The 14,785-nt window shown below is 43.9% G+C and overlaps 1 long non-coding RNA gene across 1 annotated transcript; it reads left to right on the top strand.

The window, feature by feature from the left end:
- The first annotated feature begins 10,431 nt into the window (after nucleotides 1-10,431).
- LOC140906965 (uncharacterized) lies at nucleotides 10,432-12,868 on the top strand. Its single transcript, XR_012157316.1, has 2 exons — nucleotides 10,432-11,214; nucleotides 11,984-12,868. It is a non-coding gene; the product is annotated as an uncharacterized lncRNA (long non-coding RNA).
- Nucleotides 12,869-14,785: the final 1,917 nt, after the last annotated feature.

Here is a 14,785-nt window from a genome sequence, read left to right as displayed (position 1 = left end):
GATTAAGCCCATCACATCTTGGCTTACCTTCAGTGAATATTGATCAACAATCACCAAATATGTTGAGTATGGTAACAGGTTGCCCCCCCATCAGCCTTCTTTTCTCAAGCAAGAGGGGAGAATTTGTGAAAACAAGGAGTAGATGCCAGGAGTGAATAAAGTGCCTGAAATTTTTCAAATTTTTAACAGTACATTAAAATGATAAAGAAATAAGGACAGTATGAATTATTTTTTCATGATTCCTCACCCCTGTTTTTCAAGAAGCTACAAAACTGGTCAAGATGGTCGGACTTCTGACGTTTCAGATTTTCAAAATTCTGAAAAAAGGGTAGAAATTTGGGGGGGGAAGGGTCACAGAACTCCCCCTTTTCTGGATCAACTCAAGAGCCAACTATTGCAGTTTTCCTGATTTGCATACATAATGGCATAAGGATGGCAAGAAAGCATATATGGATAGGAATACACCAAGTCTTAAGGATGTAAGTATACATGCTGAATTCTGGCAATACCATAATATTCCAAGTTGGGGAAGTGGCAATGGTTTGTACCTTGGATGTAACAGATGTTTCTCTCTGTAATACATGGATTATTTGATACTTTCTTTACTGCACACTTGTCCTCTTTGCAGGGGTCATGTATGCCTCTAATCTCCTTGGAACTCCCTCTTTACTCTCAAGAACATAAGAACGGCCATACTGGGTCAGACCAAAGGTCCATCTAGCCCAGTATCCTGTCTTCCGACAGTGGACAATGCCAGGTGCCCCAGAGGGAATGAACAGAACAGGTAATTATCAAGTGATCCATCCCCTGTCGCCTATTCCCAGCTTCTGGCAAACAGGGGCTCAGGACACCATCCCTGCCCATCCTGGCTAATAGCCATTGATGGACCCATCCTCCATGAATTTATCTAGTTCTCTTTTGAATCCTGTCATCGTCTTGGCCTTCCACAACATCCTCTGGCAAGGAGTTCCAGAGATTGACTGTGTGTTCTGTGAAAAAATACTTCCTTTTCTTTGTTTTAAAACTGGTGCCTATTAATTTCATTTGGTGGCCCCTAGTTCTTGTGTTATGAGAAGGAATAAACAACACTTCCTTATTTACTTTCTCCACACCAGTCATGACTTTATAGACCTCTATCATATCCCCCCTTATTCGTCTCTTTTTCAAGCTGAAAAGTCCCAGTCTTATTAATCTCTTCTCACATGGAAGCTTTTCCATACCCCTAATCATTTTTGTTGCCCTTTTCTGAACCTTTTCCAATTCCAATATGTCTTTTATGAGATGGGGCGACCACATCTGCACACAGTATTCAAGATGTGGGCATACCATGGATTTATATAGAGGCAATATGATATTTTGTCTTATTATCTATCCCTTTCTTAATGATTCCCAACATTCTGTTTGCTTTTTTGACTGCCATTGCACAGAGTGGATGTTTTCAGAGAACTATCCACGATGACGCCAAGATCTCTTTCTTGAGTGGCAACAGCTAATTTAGACCCCTTCATTTTATATGTATAGTTGGGATTATGTTTTCCAATGTGCATTACTTTGCATTTATCACCATTGAATTTCATCTGCCATTTTGTTGCCCAGTCACCCAGTTTTGAGAGATCCTTTTGTAGCTCTTCGCAGTCTGCCTGGGACTTAACTATCTTTAGTAGTTTTGTATCATTTGCAAATTGCCACCTCACTGTTCACCCCTTTTTCCAGATCATTTATGAATGTTGAATAGGACTGGTTGCAGTAAAGATCCCCGGGGGACACCACTATTTATCTGTCTCCATTCTGAAAACTGACCATTTATCTCGATCTTGTCCTGCTCACTTCTTTTATTAATTATTGTTTTACTGACTAGTAAGTTCTGATGCTGTGCTTGGCCCTGTACATAAAGGAAATCATTCATGATCCATGTCACAGAGAATTTACAATCTACCTTAGCTCTTTGGAAGGCAGCTAAGAATATCAGTTAAGAAAAACAAGATTAAAAAAAATTTTCATGTTGAACTTCTCCGAGTGGCTACTGTCTTCCTAAATTCAGATACTGATAAAATGGTCCAGGTCCCAGGTTCACAGATGTCAGTGAAAAGGCTCCCATTGACTTTAATGGGCTTTGGATCTAGCCCCTAGTCTTCAAGTTGGTTTAGTGGAGATATCTTTCAAACGGTCATTTTTGAAAGGCTTCATAATATTTTAGAGGCTCAATGCAAAAAACTAACTCAGGGTATGCAGAATGCTGCTCGTATAATATCTTCAATAAAAAAAATTAGATATAAAACTAGCATTGCCATGGGCTTAGCCACTACTGAAAAAAAATCACAATGATGCTAATTTAATGGAAGGGAGCACTACTTTTGTTATATTAAGAAATACATCTTCAGGGCAAAAGAAATTTAGCTATGTTTGGTTTACTGCCATTAATGTTGCTAAATCCTCATATATGATATTGGCCAAATGTCTGACCTTGAGTTTCAAATTGGGAATAAATGTTTCACGTCCCGAATTAATTTTAAATAAAATATTTATAGGCAAATATGTACAGAGGAGGAGATTTTCAAAGGTACAAAGAGGAGTTTGGTGGCCCGTTTCTATTGACTTTTCAGTGAGAGTTGGACAACTAGCTGCCCTTTGTCCCTTTCAGTGTGTATCAGTTCCTAAGCCAAGTGTGATCATGGCTATTTTACTTCAACAAGATAGTAGCACCCAGTCACTGAAACTCTAGCACTGCCCGTTATCTTCGATTACCACACATTCCAATTTCCCATGCTGTCACTTTCAACAGTTTCATTTTTGGAGGAAAGCAGAAGGAAAAAAAAATATATCCCCTATGTACAGAAAATAATACATAATGGCTGATTCTCTATGACATTAATCTCCACTCTGGAGAAGAGGTCAAGAAAACTCACTCCTGGCTATAAGTTACTCACTCATAAGTTATCTTTCTTCCCCTCACTCCAGAAAACAGTGTGATGGGGCAGATCAGTCACGTATTATATGGGTGTATATACCCATATACCTGGCCCCCGATTCTCCTAAGCACTGTTAAGTACATGAACAATCACTGAAATCCACATGCTTAAAGTTAGGCACAAGCTAAAAATACAGTGCTGAACTGGGGGGCTATATTTGTATATAATACATACACGTACATAAACATCAGCAAATTGTCAGATCCTCCAGCTGCTGTAAATTACAGAATCTAGCCCATAATTTTTATAGATGTATTCTTAAAGGGCCAGTTCCTGCAGCTTTGCCCAAGTAAGACTACAGAATCAGGACCAAGCTATTTGCAAGGAGCCAAATTTGTACTTGGAGTAACTCCCTTACATAGAATCTGGGCCTGCTTTCAAAGGATGTAACTTGTAACGTAGACAGCAGGTCACATCAGCAAAAAGTTGTAAGTGGCAAGGGCATGTAACTTACTCCTGTTCGTTAGTCGATGAGCATGAACAATCAAAGGGGCAGAATTCAATTGGCTGTAGCAGGAAAAGCTACTAGCAAGAGATGTCACAGAAATCAGGAGGAAGAGATTTATTAGATCATTCAATCCAATCTCCCACGGCCAGTTGCTCCCCGCAGTAATGTTTTATAAGACACTGTCAGCCCATCCCTACTGGATCACACATACTTTCGTGAGTTGGTTTTCCTGCCCTTTCCCTCCCTTGGGACCAGCATCTGTGTTGACTCCAGGGGAATTACTCTGGATTTCTGCCAGCATCACTGAGCATAATTTAGGCCTTGGTTTGTAAATCACACTTGTTTTGACCACATCTGTCATGATCCTCCACTTGTTTCCCTCTGTGCAAAGTGGGAGTAAAAATGCAACTAAAATCAGAACAGTTGCAGATCACAGCCACTTTGCACTCAGATTGCTCAAGTGTCAATGACTGAACATAGGTGAACAGCAGAGGAGAATCAGGCCTCTACTTACTGCCAAGGCTGTGCAGGCTAAAGTACATTACCATTCACACCGGCTTTCTGATCATTTACACCCGTCATGGAATTACATCCCAACCTACATCACTACCCTGTACCTATAAGGTCAGATCTTCCACAGGTGCAAATCACTGATTTACCTTGCTGAAGATCCAGGCACTGATTTTTAAATGGCATAGTATTCAACTTTATTATCTAAAAGTAACCATAATGATGGTGAGAAGTTAGGTGCTCTGCATGTTAACATCGGGATGTTTAAAAGCTAGTTTCACAGCACCATCTATTGGAGAGAAACATAGTCACACAGCATTTTCAGCCAGCTCAGTCTGACTGTGTGCAAAGTATGGGTTTATCTGAAGACAGGTGCTTAGGGCATAATCTAAAGAAGTTATAAAAATAAGTAACAATATATAATTTTTAAAAGTCCATAACATTCACAATAAGAGTCCAATATTTAGGCAGTGTTGCTTACTGGCTAGAACACTGGACTGGAACTCAGGAAACCAGATTTCTATTCTCAGCTCTGCCAGTGGCCTGCTGGGTGACCTTGAGCAAGTCACTTCACTGAGCCTCAGTTCTTGCCACCCCATCTGTAATATGGGGATAACCACACTGGTCTTCCTTGTACACCACTGAGATCTACAGTGGAAGAGGGCTATATAAGAGCTAGGGATTACTATTAATCATTATAATGAAGATTCTATTCCCTAGGAGGCCAATTCCTTACTTAGGAACCAATCATGTTCCAGAGATCCATGTGCAGATGGTTCTCTTTGTGCTCCATCCGTGTGGAAAAGAGACTCAGCTACCTCCATAACAGTTTCCTCCCTCCTTCCAGACCTGCAGGGGACCTTGCCACAGGACTGGGCAGTAGGTGGGTCAAGGACATACATTCTCCTCCCACCCCACACAAAGATATTAGCCCCACAGGTAATAGGTCATATTACATTTCTGTGTATTCTTGCACCACATGGGGCATTTCTTTCCAGCACAGGCTCCAAATCAATTGGCCAGAGAGGATTCTGCCAATGCTATGCAGTTTTGACTGTCTGTCAGGGCCAAGCCAAGGGCAGCAGTCAGTTACCAAGTTGCAGTCAGGAGACACACAGCAGAGTCGAGCTGGGTCAGGATACCAAGAACTCAGGGTCAGGCACTAGGTTGCAGGCAGGAGGTGAGTAGCGGAGTTGGAGTCAAGCCAGGTCAGGATACCAGGAAGTCAAGGTCAGGCATGGATTACAGACAGAAGACAAGTAGCAGCATCAGGGATTAAATGGGGTCAGGATCCAGAGTGTCAGGTTCAGAGTAAGGCAAGGTCTGGAGCAGAAGCAAACAGGCATATTGCTCAGACAGCTCTCTGTAATGGCTTCCTGATTTATATACTGTCCTGGGCCAATCAGTGGGCTGCAGGGGGCTGCCACTCAGGCCCCATTGGGCGGTACTTCCTGCACTGTCTCGCTTGACAGGGTCTGCTAGCAGAAAGCCAGTCTGAGATCTTGCCGGCAATGCAGAAGCATCAGTGGCCTAGAACCTCCAGGTTCTAGTCCTGGAGGTGTTTACACTGTCACTCTCTAGAAGCCAGCAGGGGTTTCCTGGTACATGGAATTAGCCCTTCTTATATAAGAGGTGTTAGTTCAACAATAAGAGCTTCAGCAATCAGGCAGGATTTTGCGCAGCTCATCTTCCAACTTTGCCTTGTATAACAAGGACTGTGACGGGTCTGAGACTCCCCACAGAGCCATAATATAACAGCAAGTAAACATATCACTACATGGAACGGCAGACACGCCTCACCTCAGAAAATCAGGACACTAAGGGCTTGTCTACACATGGAGAATTTCAGAATAATTATTCTTGAAAATCTCCATAGATAAACACTCTTATTCGAGAATAAGAGTGCCCTGTTCTAAAATGGATTAAGCTAAACAGGAACAAGGCATTTTTCATCTGTAATAAGAGTGTCCAAACATACTAGCATTATTCAGGAATAGCTACTGTGCTTTAAATTCACACCCTGCCTTAATCTGAATTAACTTTCAAGTGTAGACAAGCCATTATTTGTCTAAATATGGATTTAGGAGTAGAGCTGTGCAATGACTGATTTTTCAGTTTGCTGGCAATTCCAAAAAGTTTAAAAAAAAAAAGTTTCTGGTTGATCCAAAAATGAAGTTTTTCAAAAAAATTTGCACATTGAAAAGAAAAAAATAAAGGGTTTAGGCCAAAAAAAAATTCTCCCAGCTCTACTAGGAGACGACCTTCGGGATTCCTGGTTTGAAAATGTTGGTCATTATATCACACATAGAATCATAGGACTGGAAGGGACCTTGAGAGGTCATCTAGTCCAGTCCCCTGCACTCATGGCAGGACTAAATATTATCTAGACCATCCCTGACAGGTGTTTGTCTAACCTGCTCTTAAAAATCTTCAATGATGGAGATTCCACAACCTTCCTAGGCAATTTATTCCAGGGCTTAACCACTCTGACAGTTAGAAAGGTTTTCCTAGTGTCCAACCTCAACCTCCCTTGCTGCAGTATAAGCTCATTGCTTCTTGCCCTATCCTCAGAGGTTAACAAAAACAATTTTTCTCCCTCCTTGTAACAACCTTTTATGTAGTTGAAAACTGTTATCATGTCTCCTCTCAGTCTTTACAGCCCAAGAATCCTTAGAAGGGCTGGTCCAGAATCCAAACAGCTCCTTTACATCAGAAGTAAATGAAAGAGGGGTACGTATTATTTAATATAAACCAAGGCACTGAGACTCTATACTGAGGTTCATATTTATTACTTTTATTGATCATGTCTGCACTAAGGAAGAAATTCATCTGGTACAGAAGGCTTGGTAAGCCCATTTGCACCACTTATTAACTGGCTTTTTATTTATTTTTATTATTTATAGGCTTCTCTGTGGCACTTATCTTTGTAACATCTAAGTGCTTCTCGGATCCTGATAGCTTTATCCTCACCTTTATCCCCTGCTAGGAAGGGGAGGCTTATCCTTGTTTTACAGAGGGGGAGACTAAGGCACGGAGAGATAAGCACACCTGGCTGAGGTCACACAGGAAGCTGTCTGCCAAGAATTGAACCCAGATATTCACCCAGCCAATGGCCAGAAGGGACCAATGTGATCAGCTATTCTGACCTCCCGTAGAACACAGGCCAGAGAACTTCCCCAAAATAATTCCTAGAGAAGATCTGCTAGACAAACAACCAATCTTGACCCTTGGTAAATTGCTTCAATGGTTAATCACCCTCACTGTTAAACATGTACACCTCCTTTCCAAACTGAATTCGTATAGCGTCAACTTCCAGTCATTTGTTATACTGAAGAACTTGTTATCAAATATTTGTTCCCCATGTAGGTACTTTTAGACTGATCAGATCACCCCCTAACCTTCTCTTTGTTAAGCTAAATAAAAGAAGCTCCTGGAGTCTGTCAATATAAGGCATATTTTCTAATCCTTCAATCATTCTCATGGCTCTTCAGTGAACCCTCACCAATATATCAAGACCTTCTTGAATTGTGGGAACCAGAACTGGATGTAGTATTCCAGCAGCCAATTCCAAATACAGAGGTAAAATAAGTTCTCTGCTTCTCCTAGAGATTCCTCAAGTTGCATTATCTCTTTGAGCCACAACGTCACATTGGGAGCTCACGTTCAACTGATTATCCACTATGACTGCAAAATATTTTTCGGAGTCATTGCTTCCCATGATAAAGTCCACCACCTGGTACGTATGGCCTACATTCTTTGTCGCTAGATGCATACATGTACACTTAGCAGTCTTAAAACACATACCATTGGCTTGTGCCTAGTTTACTAAGCGATTCAGATTGCTCTGAATCAGTGGCCTGTTCTCTTCGTTATTTACCACGGCCCCAGTTTTGGTGTCACCTGCTAAGTTTATCAGTGATGGTTTTAGGGTTTCTTCCAGGACCCTGACAAAAAGAAAGCAGTGTTATCTAATAGCTAGAACACTAGCCCAAGGCCCAGGAATCCATAGTTCTAGTCCCTGTGCAACTAGCTGACCTGCTATGTGAAGTTTGACAAGTCGCTTCACCTCTCCTTTTCCCCTTCATCTGTCATGTCTATTTGGATTATAAGTGAGTCAGGGCAGGGATGGTGTCTTATTATACGTTGCACAGCACCTAGCACAAAAAGGCCCTGACCTCGGCCTCTAGGCACTTGTGCAATACAAATAATAGGCGTTGTGTGGGATGTCTATGCGTTGGTGCATTGCACTGTAAGTATTCTCACAGCACGGACTAAATTCTGAAAGCATGGTCCCAGTGTGCATTGAACCACACTGTTTGAGGGAAGAGGGGCCAGTCTTGTTGGAAGAGTTATACTTCCTGGAGCTGGTTCTCCGGGGCAGTCTCTCTTTGTTCTTTGCAATGATCTGGTCAAAAATCTGGAGGGGAAAGTTCAATCCTCCAACACCCATTTAATGAGATCCTTGAAAATTAATTCTTCTTTTCCATTTCTCTCCTTACCCTTAGCTTGCTGCAAAATATAACTCTTCCAACAAGACTGGCCCCTCTTCCCTCGTCCCCAAATAATAATAATACTCTGGGTGCCTATAATTAATTCTTTTGATCTGCTAAAAAAAATATACAATAAAGCAGTTGAAGGAATCTGTCTAAAGGAGACGGTGAAACAGGCATGTGGATTTACTTTTCATTGTTTTAATGGCTCCTGCTGTATTAAGGAGGAAGATTAAGAATGAAATGCCGCTAACCGCACCTAAAGGCTTTGGTTTCCACAATACCGTAAATGTGCATTATATGCAGCTTAATCTCTCTCTGCCCTTAAAAGCATAATTGATTTTTATTTTCATTTGAGGAAGCTGACATTTGTGTTGCTTCAGCGCCAGGTTGCTAAGCACTTTTAATAAGAATGCTTATGAGTTACTAGTAGATGAGCCCGCAATATGCCATTAAATGTAATAGGTAACATATTTAAGGCTGTAATGAGCTCAGAACTGATAAACTCTCCCAGTCCAAGGGATCAAAAGGGAGGACATATAAATAGTTTCTTTATTAGGGTTCTGTCCCTCTAGAAAAGCTGTTGGGTTAAAAAATAAAGAACAAATTTCTTGAGAAAGCTTTTGAAAACAAAGCTGATTTCTCAGTATGTTTGGATTGGTTTGACCTGACAAGTAGATGTGTTGTGGGCAGCATTTTAAGACATTGTACCTCCCCGGTCAAGAAAAAAAAAACATCCTTTTGTAGTAAAAATCCTTTTCACTATTCTGAAACAGTCTCTACCAGAAGAGACAGCCTTACCTAGTGGATAGAGTAATGGACTAGGATTCAGAAACCAAGGGTTCTCTTCCTGGCTTGGCAACTGGCCCTCTACATGACCTTTGGCAAGTCACTTTACTTTGCTGTGCCTCAGTTTTCCCGTCTGTAAAAAGGGGATAATGATACTGACCTGCTTTGTAAAGCACTTTGGCCCAGATCCTCCAAGATGTTTAAGGGCCTAACTCCAATTGATTTCAATGGAAGTTAGATACCTAAATTCCTTTGAGGATCTGGGCCTTTGAGATATACTGATAAAAGCGCTTGATGAGCTAGGTATATTAGTGGAATTTAGGATCCAGTCCTGCTCCTGTTGAAATCAATTGCAAAACTCCCATTGACTTCAGTGGGAGCAGGATCAGATCCATTATTCTCTCAGAGCATACAAATATTACCAATTCAGCAACCATTGCTACTTGGCTGTAATGCTTTTTAGTACTTAATTCCTCTATATTTATGTGAGGGACACTACCCAGGTGACCAGTCCGAGTCGGCAGAGGGACTTCTTCCCCGAAATTCAAATGAACTAGTTCATCACAACCCCAAAGAGAGATGGAGAACAGAAAAAATTAAGCATCCAGACATGCAATACAGAGGAGAGACAGAGAGCAGCAAAGGATGGAGGGATTGGACTCAGGGGAGCAAGAGAGCAGTTCACTCTGAGTGTGACACTGTAGCCAAGCCAGGGGGTACATTTCCCATCTGACCCAAGTTGTTAGTGGCTACTTTATAGGAGACTTTTGAAGTTTTAATAATCAGCGGCAGCTTGTTAGACTTGTTAGGCTCGGTCTATATTAGAAAAGCTGCACCCATGTACCCAAATCAATTTAAAAATTGATCAGGTTTCATGGATGCAAACCCCTGAAGTTGATACATTTAGACTTGGGCTATACTTGTAAATTGCATGGGTCTATGCCAATAAGGGCTGTTTTACTAAAATAGTTATACCAGTAAAAGCCCTAGCGTGGATGCACTTAGACCAGTATAAAGATCATTTAGGGCTTGCCTACACTTGGAAGTTAATCCAGAATAAGGTAGGGTGTGAATTTAGCGCTATTTTAGAATAGCGCTCCATGTGTACACTCATTCTCGAATAAGAGTATTTTTTCTGGTTTAGTGTAATCCACTTTGAAAGCCTCGTCTCTGTTAGGCCTTGTCTACACTACAGAGTTTTGTCAACGCAAGTGTAAGCAGTGTCAGGATGAGCTCCACCCTGACATCTGGTGGTGAGGGGTGGCAAGTTGTGGAAAAGAACTTCAGGGGCCGATCTCATTTGCATAGGCACACCCACCACGCCTAGAATGAGACCATAGCTGCCCAAATGGTCACTTTGGCTGCTGTGGGATCCCCAGTGTCTCTGTTATTGGGGCAGGAAGAATAAATTGTTATTACCCTGATTATGGGAACTGTGCTTGGAACTGTACGTGGCCTTTTGTTATGATGGAGGGATTCACCATCAACTAAGTAGCACTCGCTAGGCAAGGGTCATGGGTTCCAAAACTGTGTGAATGGAGAGAGGCTGGGGACAAGTAGTAGTACTTGGTGGCATGGGCCCTTGGGTGAGGGCCTTACATGCTGATTGCACTTCCTCCTCTCTCCACTGTGGAATATCAGAGCTAATTTTGATTTCATTAGAAGTCTAGTTATAGGCTGCTGAGCTCACTTTGGGCTGACAGTGCACCAGCACTGGGGCTCCCCTACTATAAGCTGAATTCACCTAAGAGCTGAAATCACTGAGTGTTGTGTTAAGTAGTGGGGGAGCCTGAAGATATATTGTGGAGCAGTTTGCGGGACAGCTGGTGAAGCAGTTCGACGCGGAGCAGTGTGTGGATGGCAGGAGCTGCTTGTGGACCGTGGAGCTGAGTGAAGGAGTTCGTGGGGCAGCTGGCGGAGCGGAGCGCAGCTGAGCGAAGGAGTTCGTGGGGCGGCTGGCGGAGCGGAGCGCCGCTATGGAGCTATGGGGCGGTCAGCTTCAGATCACGTAAGGTGCCTCTTACCCCCGTCCCATTTCCACCCAGGTTGGGAGGTAAAGCTCCGCCGATAAACTTTCGAACTCTGGGGCTGCCCTGACCAGGGACAGAGACTTTTGGGGCATTGGACTTTTGGGTCTTTGGGTGATTTGGGGTTGCTGGACTCAAGAACCAAAGGGAAAAGGGCATGCCCCAATTTGCCTGGGGTGGGGTTGTTTTTGCTCATGGGTTGTGTTATGAATCCTGTTGGTGGTGTTTCCCCAACATAATGCCACATTGTTTCTCTCTGTTATTAAAAGACTTTTGCTACACTCAGACTATGTGCTTGCGAGAGGGGAAGTATTGCCTCTTGGAGGCGCCCAGCGGGGGTGGTATATATTTGTCCCAGGTCACTGGGTGGGGGCTCGAGCCGGTTTGCATTGTGTTATTGGAATGGAACCCCTAGATATTGAACCCGGCCCTTGTTGCTGCCAACTCTGACGGGCAGAAGGGTTACACAAGTTAAGCCAACAGTAAACAAAAGGGGTTATTATACCACTTTTGTGTGTTCACACAATGCTCCTTCTGTCGGTAAAGCGCGTCCACCGTTGGTGCTCTAGCATCGACAGTGAAAGCAGTGCACTGTGGGTAGCTATCCCACTGTGCTACTCGCCACCTTCTGCAGCTAGGAGTTGTGGGGAGGTGGAGTGAATCGCAGTGCATCATGGGTGCAGGCTTAATGTCCCATGATGCAGTTCTTTCCGTCCCAGCATTCCATGGGCTTTCATCTGTATTTTGCAGCATTTTTCAAAGGCCCATGTTTCCTGTGGGCCGCCATCTCTATCTGAAAGGATGGATCCTGCCCTGCTCTGTACTGTGGTGTTCACTGATTTGAACACGTTGTGGATGGTCATGCGGTATACCACGAGCTCCCAATCTGAACAGGAATCAGAGTTGCCTGACCTGCTGCGGAAAGAAACAACACCAGATTACTTCTCGTTCACGGGGCAGCTGAACAAAGCGGGCGTCGCTTGCGGGCTCAGGAAACAAGCACCGAGTGGTGGGATTGCATTGTTATGCAGGTCTGGGATGATGAACCGTGGCTGCAGAAAGCCACCTTCCAGGAACTGCGTGCAGAGCTTGCCCCAGCACTGCAGTGCAAGGACACCAAAATGGAGACGCAGGTGGCAATCGTTCTGTGGAAACTGGTGACTCCAGACAGCTACCGGTCAGTTGCAAATCAGTTTGGAGTCAGGAAGTCCACTGCTGGGGCTGCAGTAATGCAAGTCCGCAGAGCCATTAATCGCATCCTGCTATGAAGTACTGTAACTCTTGGCAACATATGTGAAATAGTGGATAGCTTTCTCTGAGGATGGAGCGCAGAGGCGGATCGCCTGGCTCCTGAATTTGAGCAGCCAGATACCAGGGGTATCTATTAGAGGGGCAAAATAAGGGGCTATTTGAATCAGGGAGGCTTTGAGGCAACATTCTGACAATGAGCACCAGTAATGTGTCTTTCTATACAGCACTCTGCCATGCTTTGTTAATTTGCTGCCTTGCATGGAAATTGTAATGATTCCTGCCTGGGTTCTGTAGTCAGCAAATGAGCAAATTGCCACTATGTACTACTACCATCTGCAACCACCATGTGTAAGAGACAAATAAAGATTGGTTAGCTTTCAGAAATTTTTTTTTTATTACATACCAATTAATATCACACACCAAAGGCTTGGTGGGAAGGGAGGTAAGAGTGCAGAGCAATGTAGGCTCTCATAGCTGTGTGTAAGTGAACGGGGAACCGAGCCCGTTCCGGGAAGTTGCAAGGAATGTGTGAGAGGAATTTGGGAGGGCATGGAAAACAGCTCTGTATCGGCTTCAGAGGCACGGAGCATGCATGTGTTCTGCCTGGAGCAAGATTGGGGACTTCAATATCTCTCTTTATTCCGCCATCACTTTTATCATCTGCTCCTGGCCCTTTACAATATGCTCCTCACTTTCCCTTCTGTCCTGCCTTTCTACTTTAACTTCTTCCTTCAGGGTCTCTCTCCACTCCCTGTATTCTCTTTTTTCAGCCTCTGAGGACTGGAGCACATCTCTGAACATGTCCTCCTTGCTCCAGCTTGGTTGCTTGCTTATCTGGCAGAGGCACTCTGCCGGTGTGTAGGGGGGTTACCCTAAAGGCCATGTCTGCAGAAGCACAAGAAACAATACACAGAAGCATGATTGTTAGTTCACACACAGCATTGAATCATTACAGTAAAATACACTTCTTTTAACAGACTAATTGCTTTCTCGCTATCGCTTGGCAAGCACACATCTTGGCAAACACCCTAAACATGGTGAGTTCAGCCTGGGATTGGCGGGGGGGGGGCACACTCAAGATGGGCAAAGGGTCTAGGTGGTTTTTGAGGGCATTACTGCAGGTGACTAAGGATGATATTGTAAATTCTGCCACCATTTTCCACAGGCAGGGGTCACTGAAGCTGATATCTGACTCCTGAGGGTATGCAAGGGTGCATCTGCACGCCTGTGGCTTCAAACCTGGTCCCTATGCTGCGTGCCTGTGTACTGCTTTGGTCTCTGCACAAGTGATTGCCAAGTGGTGTGGGAAATTTCCTACAATGGGGGAAGGAACAACAGCTCTGCAAGGAACCTTTGGCAGAGGATTAGCGAGTACTTCCAGGGTACTTCCACTCCTTGAGGATTCCCATGAAATCTCAGTGTGCATTAACACTGTTCTGCTGCACTGCCTAGCTGCACAGGGGAATGTGGAGCACATGCAAACACAGCTAGTCTTGTACATTTCTATCTCATCACCCTCTCCTAGAACAGACAGAGCAAAGGACAGCTCTACCTCATATAACCGAGCAGCATCAACTCAAAAAGATCACTTACCACGGCTCTCCTCTCCTGCATCATGGACGCCAGAGATGGACTGCTGGGACTGGCTTGAACTCTCTGGAGTGGAAAAGAGGTCTTGACTCACCGTGCCACTGGACAACTCTGCCGTGTGCTCCACATCATCCTCCAACTTGACCTCCTTGTCTATGACTTCATCCTTGGGGTTGAGTCCACTGGCCACGGCCTCCAGTCCAGCTGAAGTATCCACGGGGTTCTTAGTGGTGGAGGTGGGGTCACCACCACCAAGGATAGCATCTAGCTTCTTATAGAAGTGGCAGGTCTTCACCAAGCACCAGAGCGATGCTTTGCCTCCCTTGCCTTCTAGTATACTTGCCTCAGCTCCTTTATCTTCGCATGGCACTGATGCATGTCCCATTCGTAGCCCTTATCCAACATGCCACAAGAAATCTGACCTAAGAATTCAGGCCTCTCATGAATGTTGGCTAGCACCATGTAGTGGAGCAGAGGTTAGATAAGAACGGCTATACTGGGTCAGACCAGTGATCCATCTAGCCCAGTATCCCGTCTTCTGACAGTAGTCAATACTGCACAGTACAATAAAATCGGCACGTATTGTACGACAAAGCTACTGTTTGCAAGTGCCCTTATTTCATTAAATCATTCCGCACCCCACCCCCGGGATTAATACAGTTGGACACAGACATTTTTAAAATGTACACTCCCAAGTGGCCTTCGTACAAT

The sequence above is a fragment of the Lepidochelys kempii genome, chromosome 1 (assembly GCF_965140265.1).
Source record: "Lepidochelys kempii isolate rLepKem1 chromosome 1, rLepKem1.hap2, whole genome shotgun sequence".
Classification (NCBI taxonomy): Eukaryota; Metazoa; Chordata; order Testudines; family Cheloniidae; genus Lepidochelys; species Lepidochelys kempii.
The sequence above is the reverse complement of the archived record's forward strand: the minus strand, read 5'-3'. Positions and strand labels throughout refer to the sequence as shown.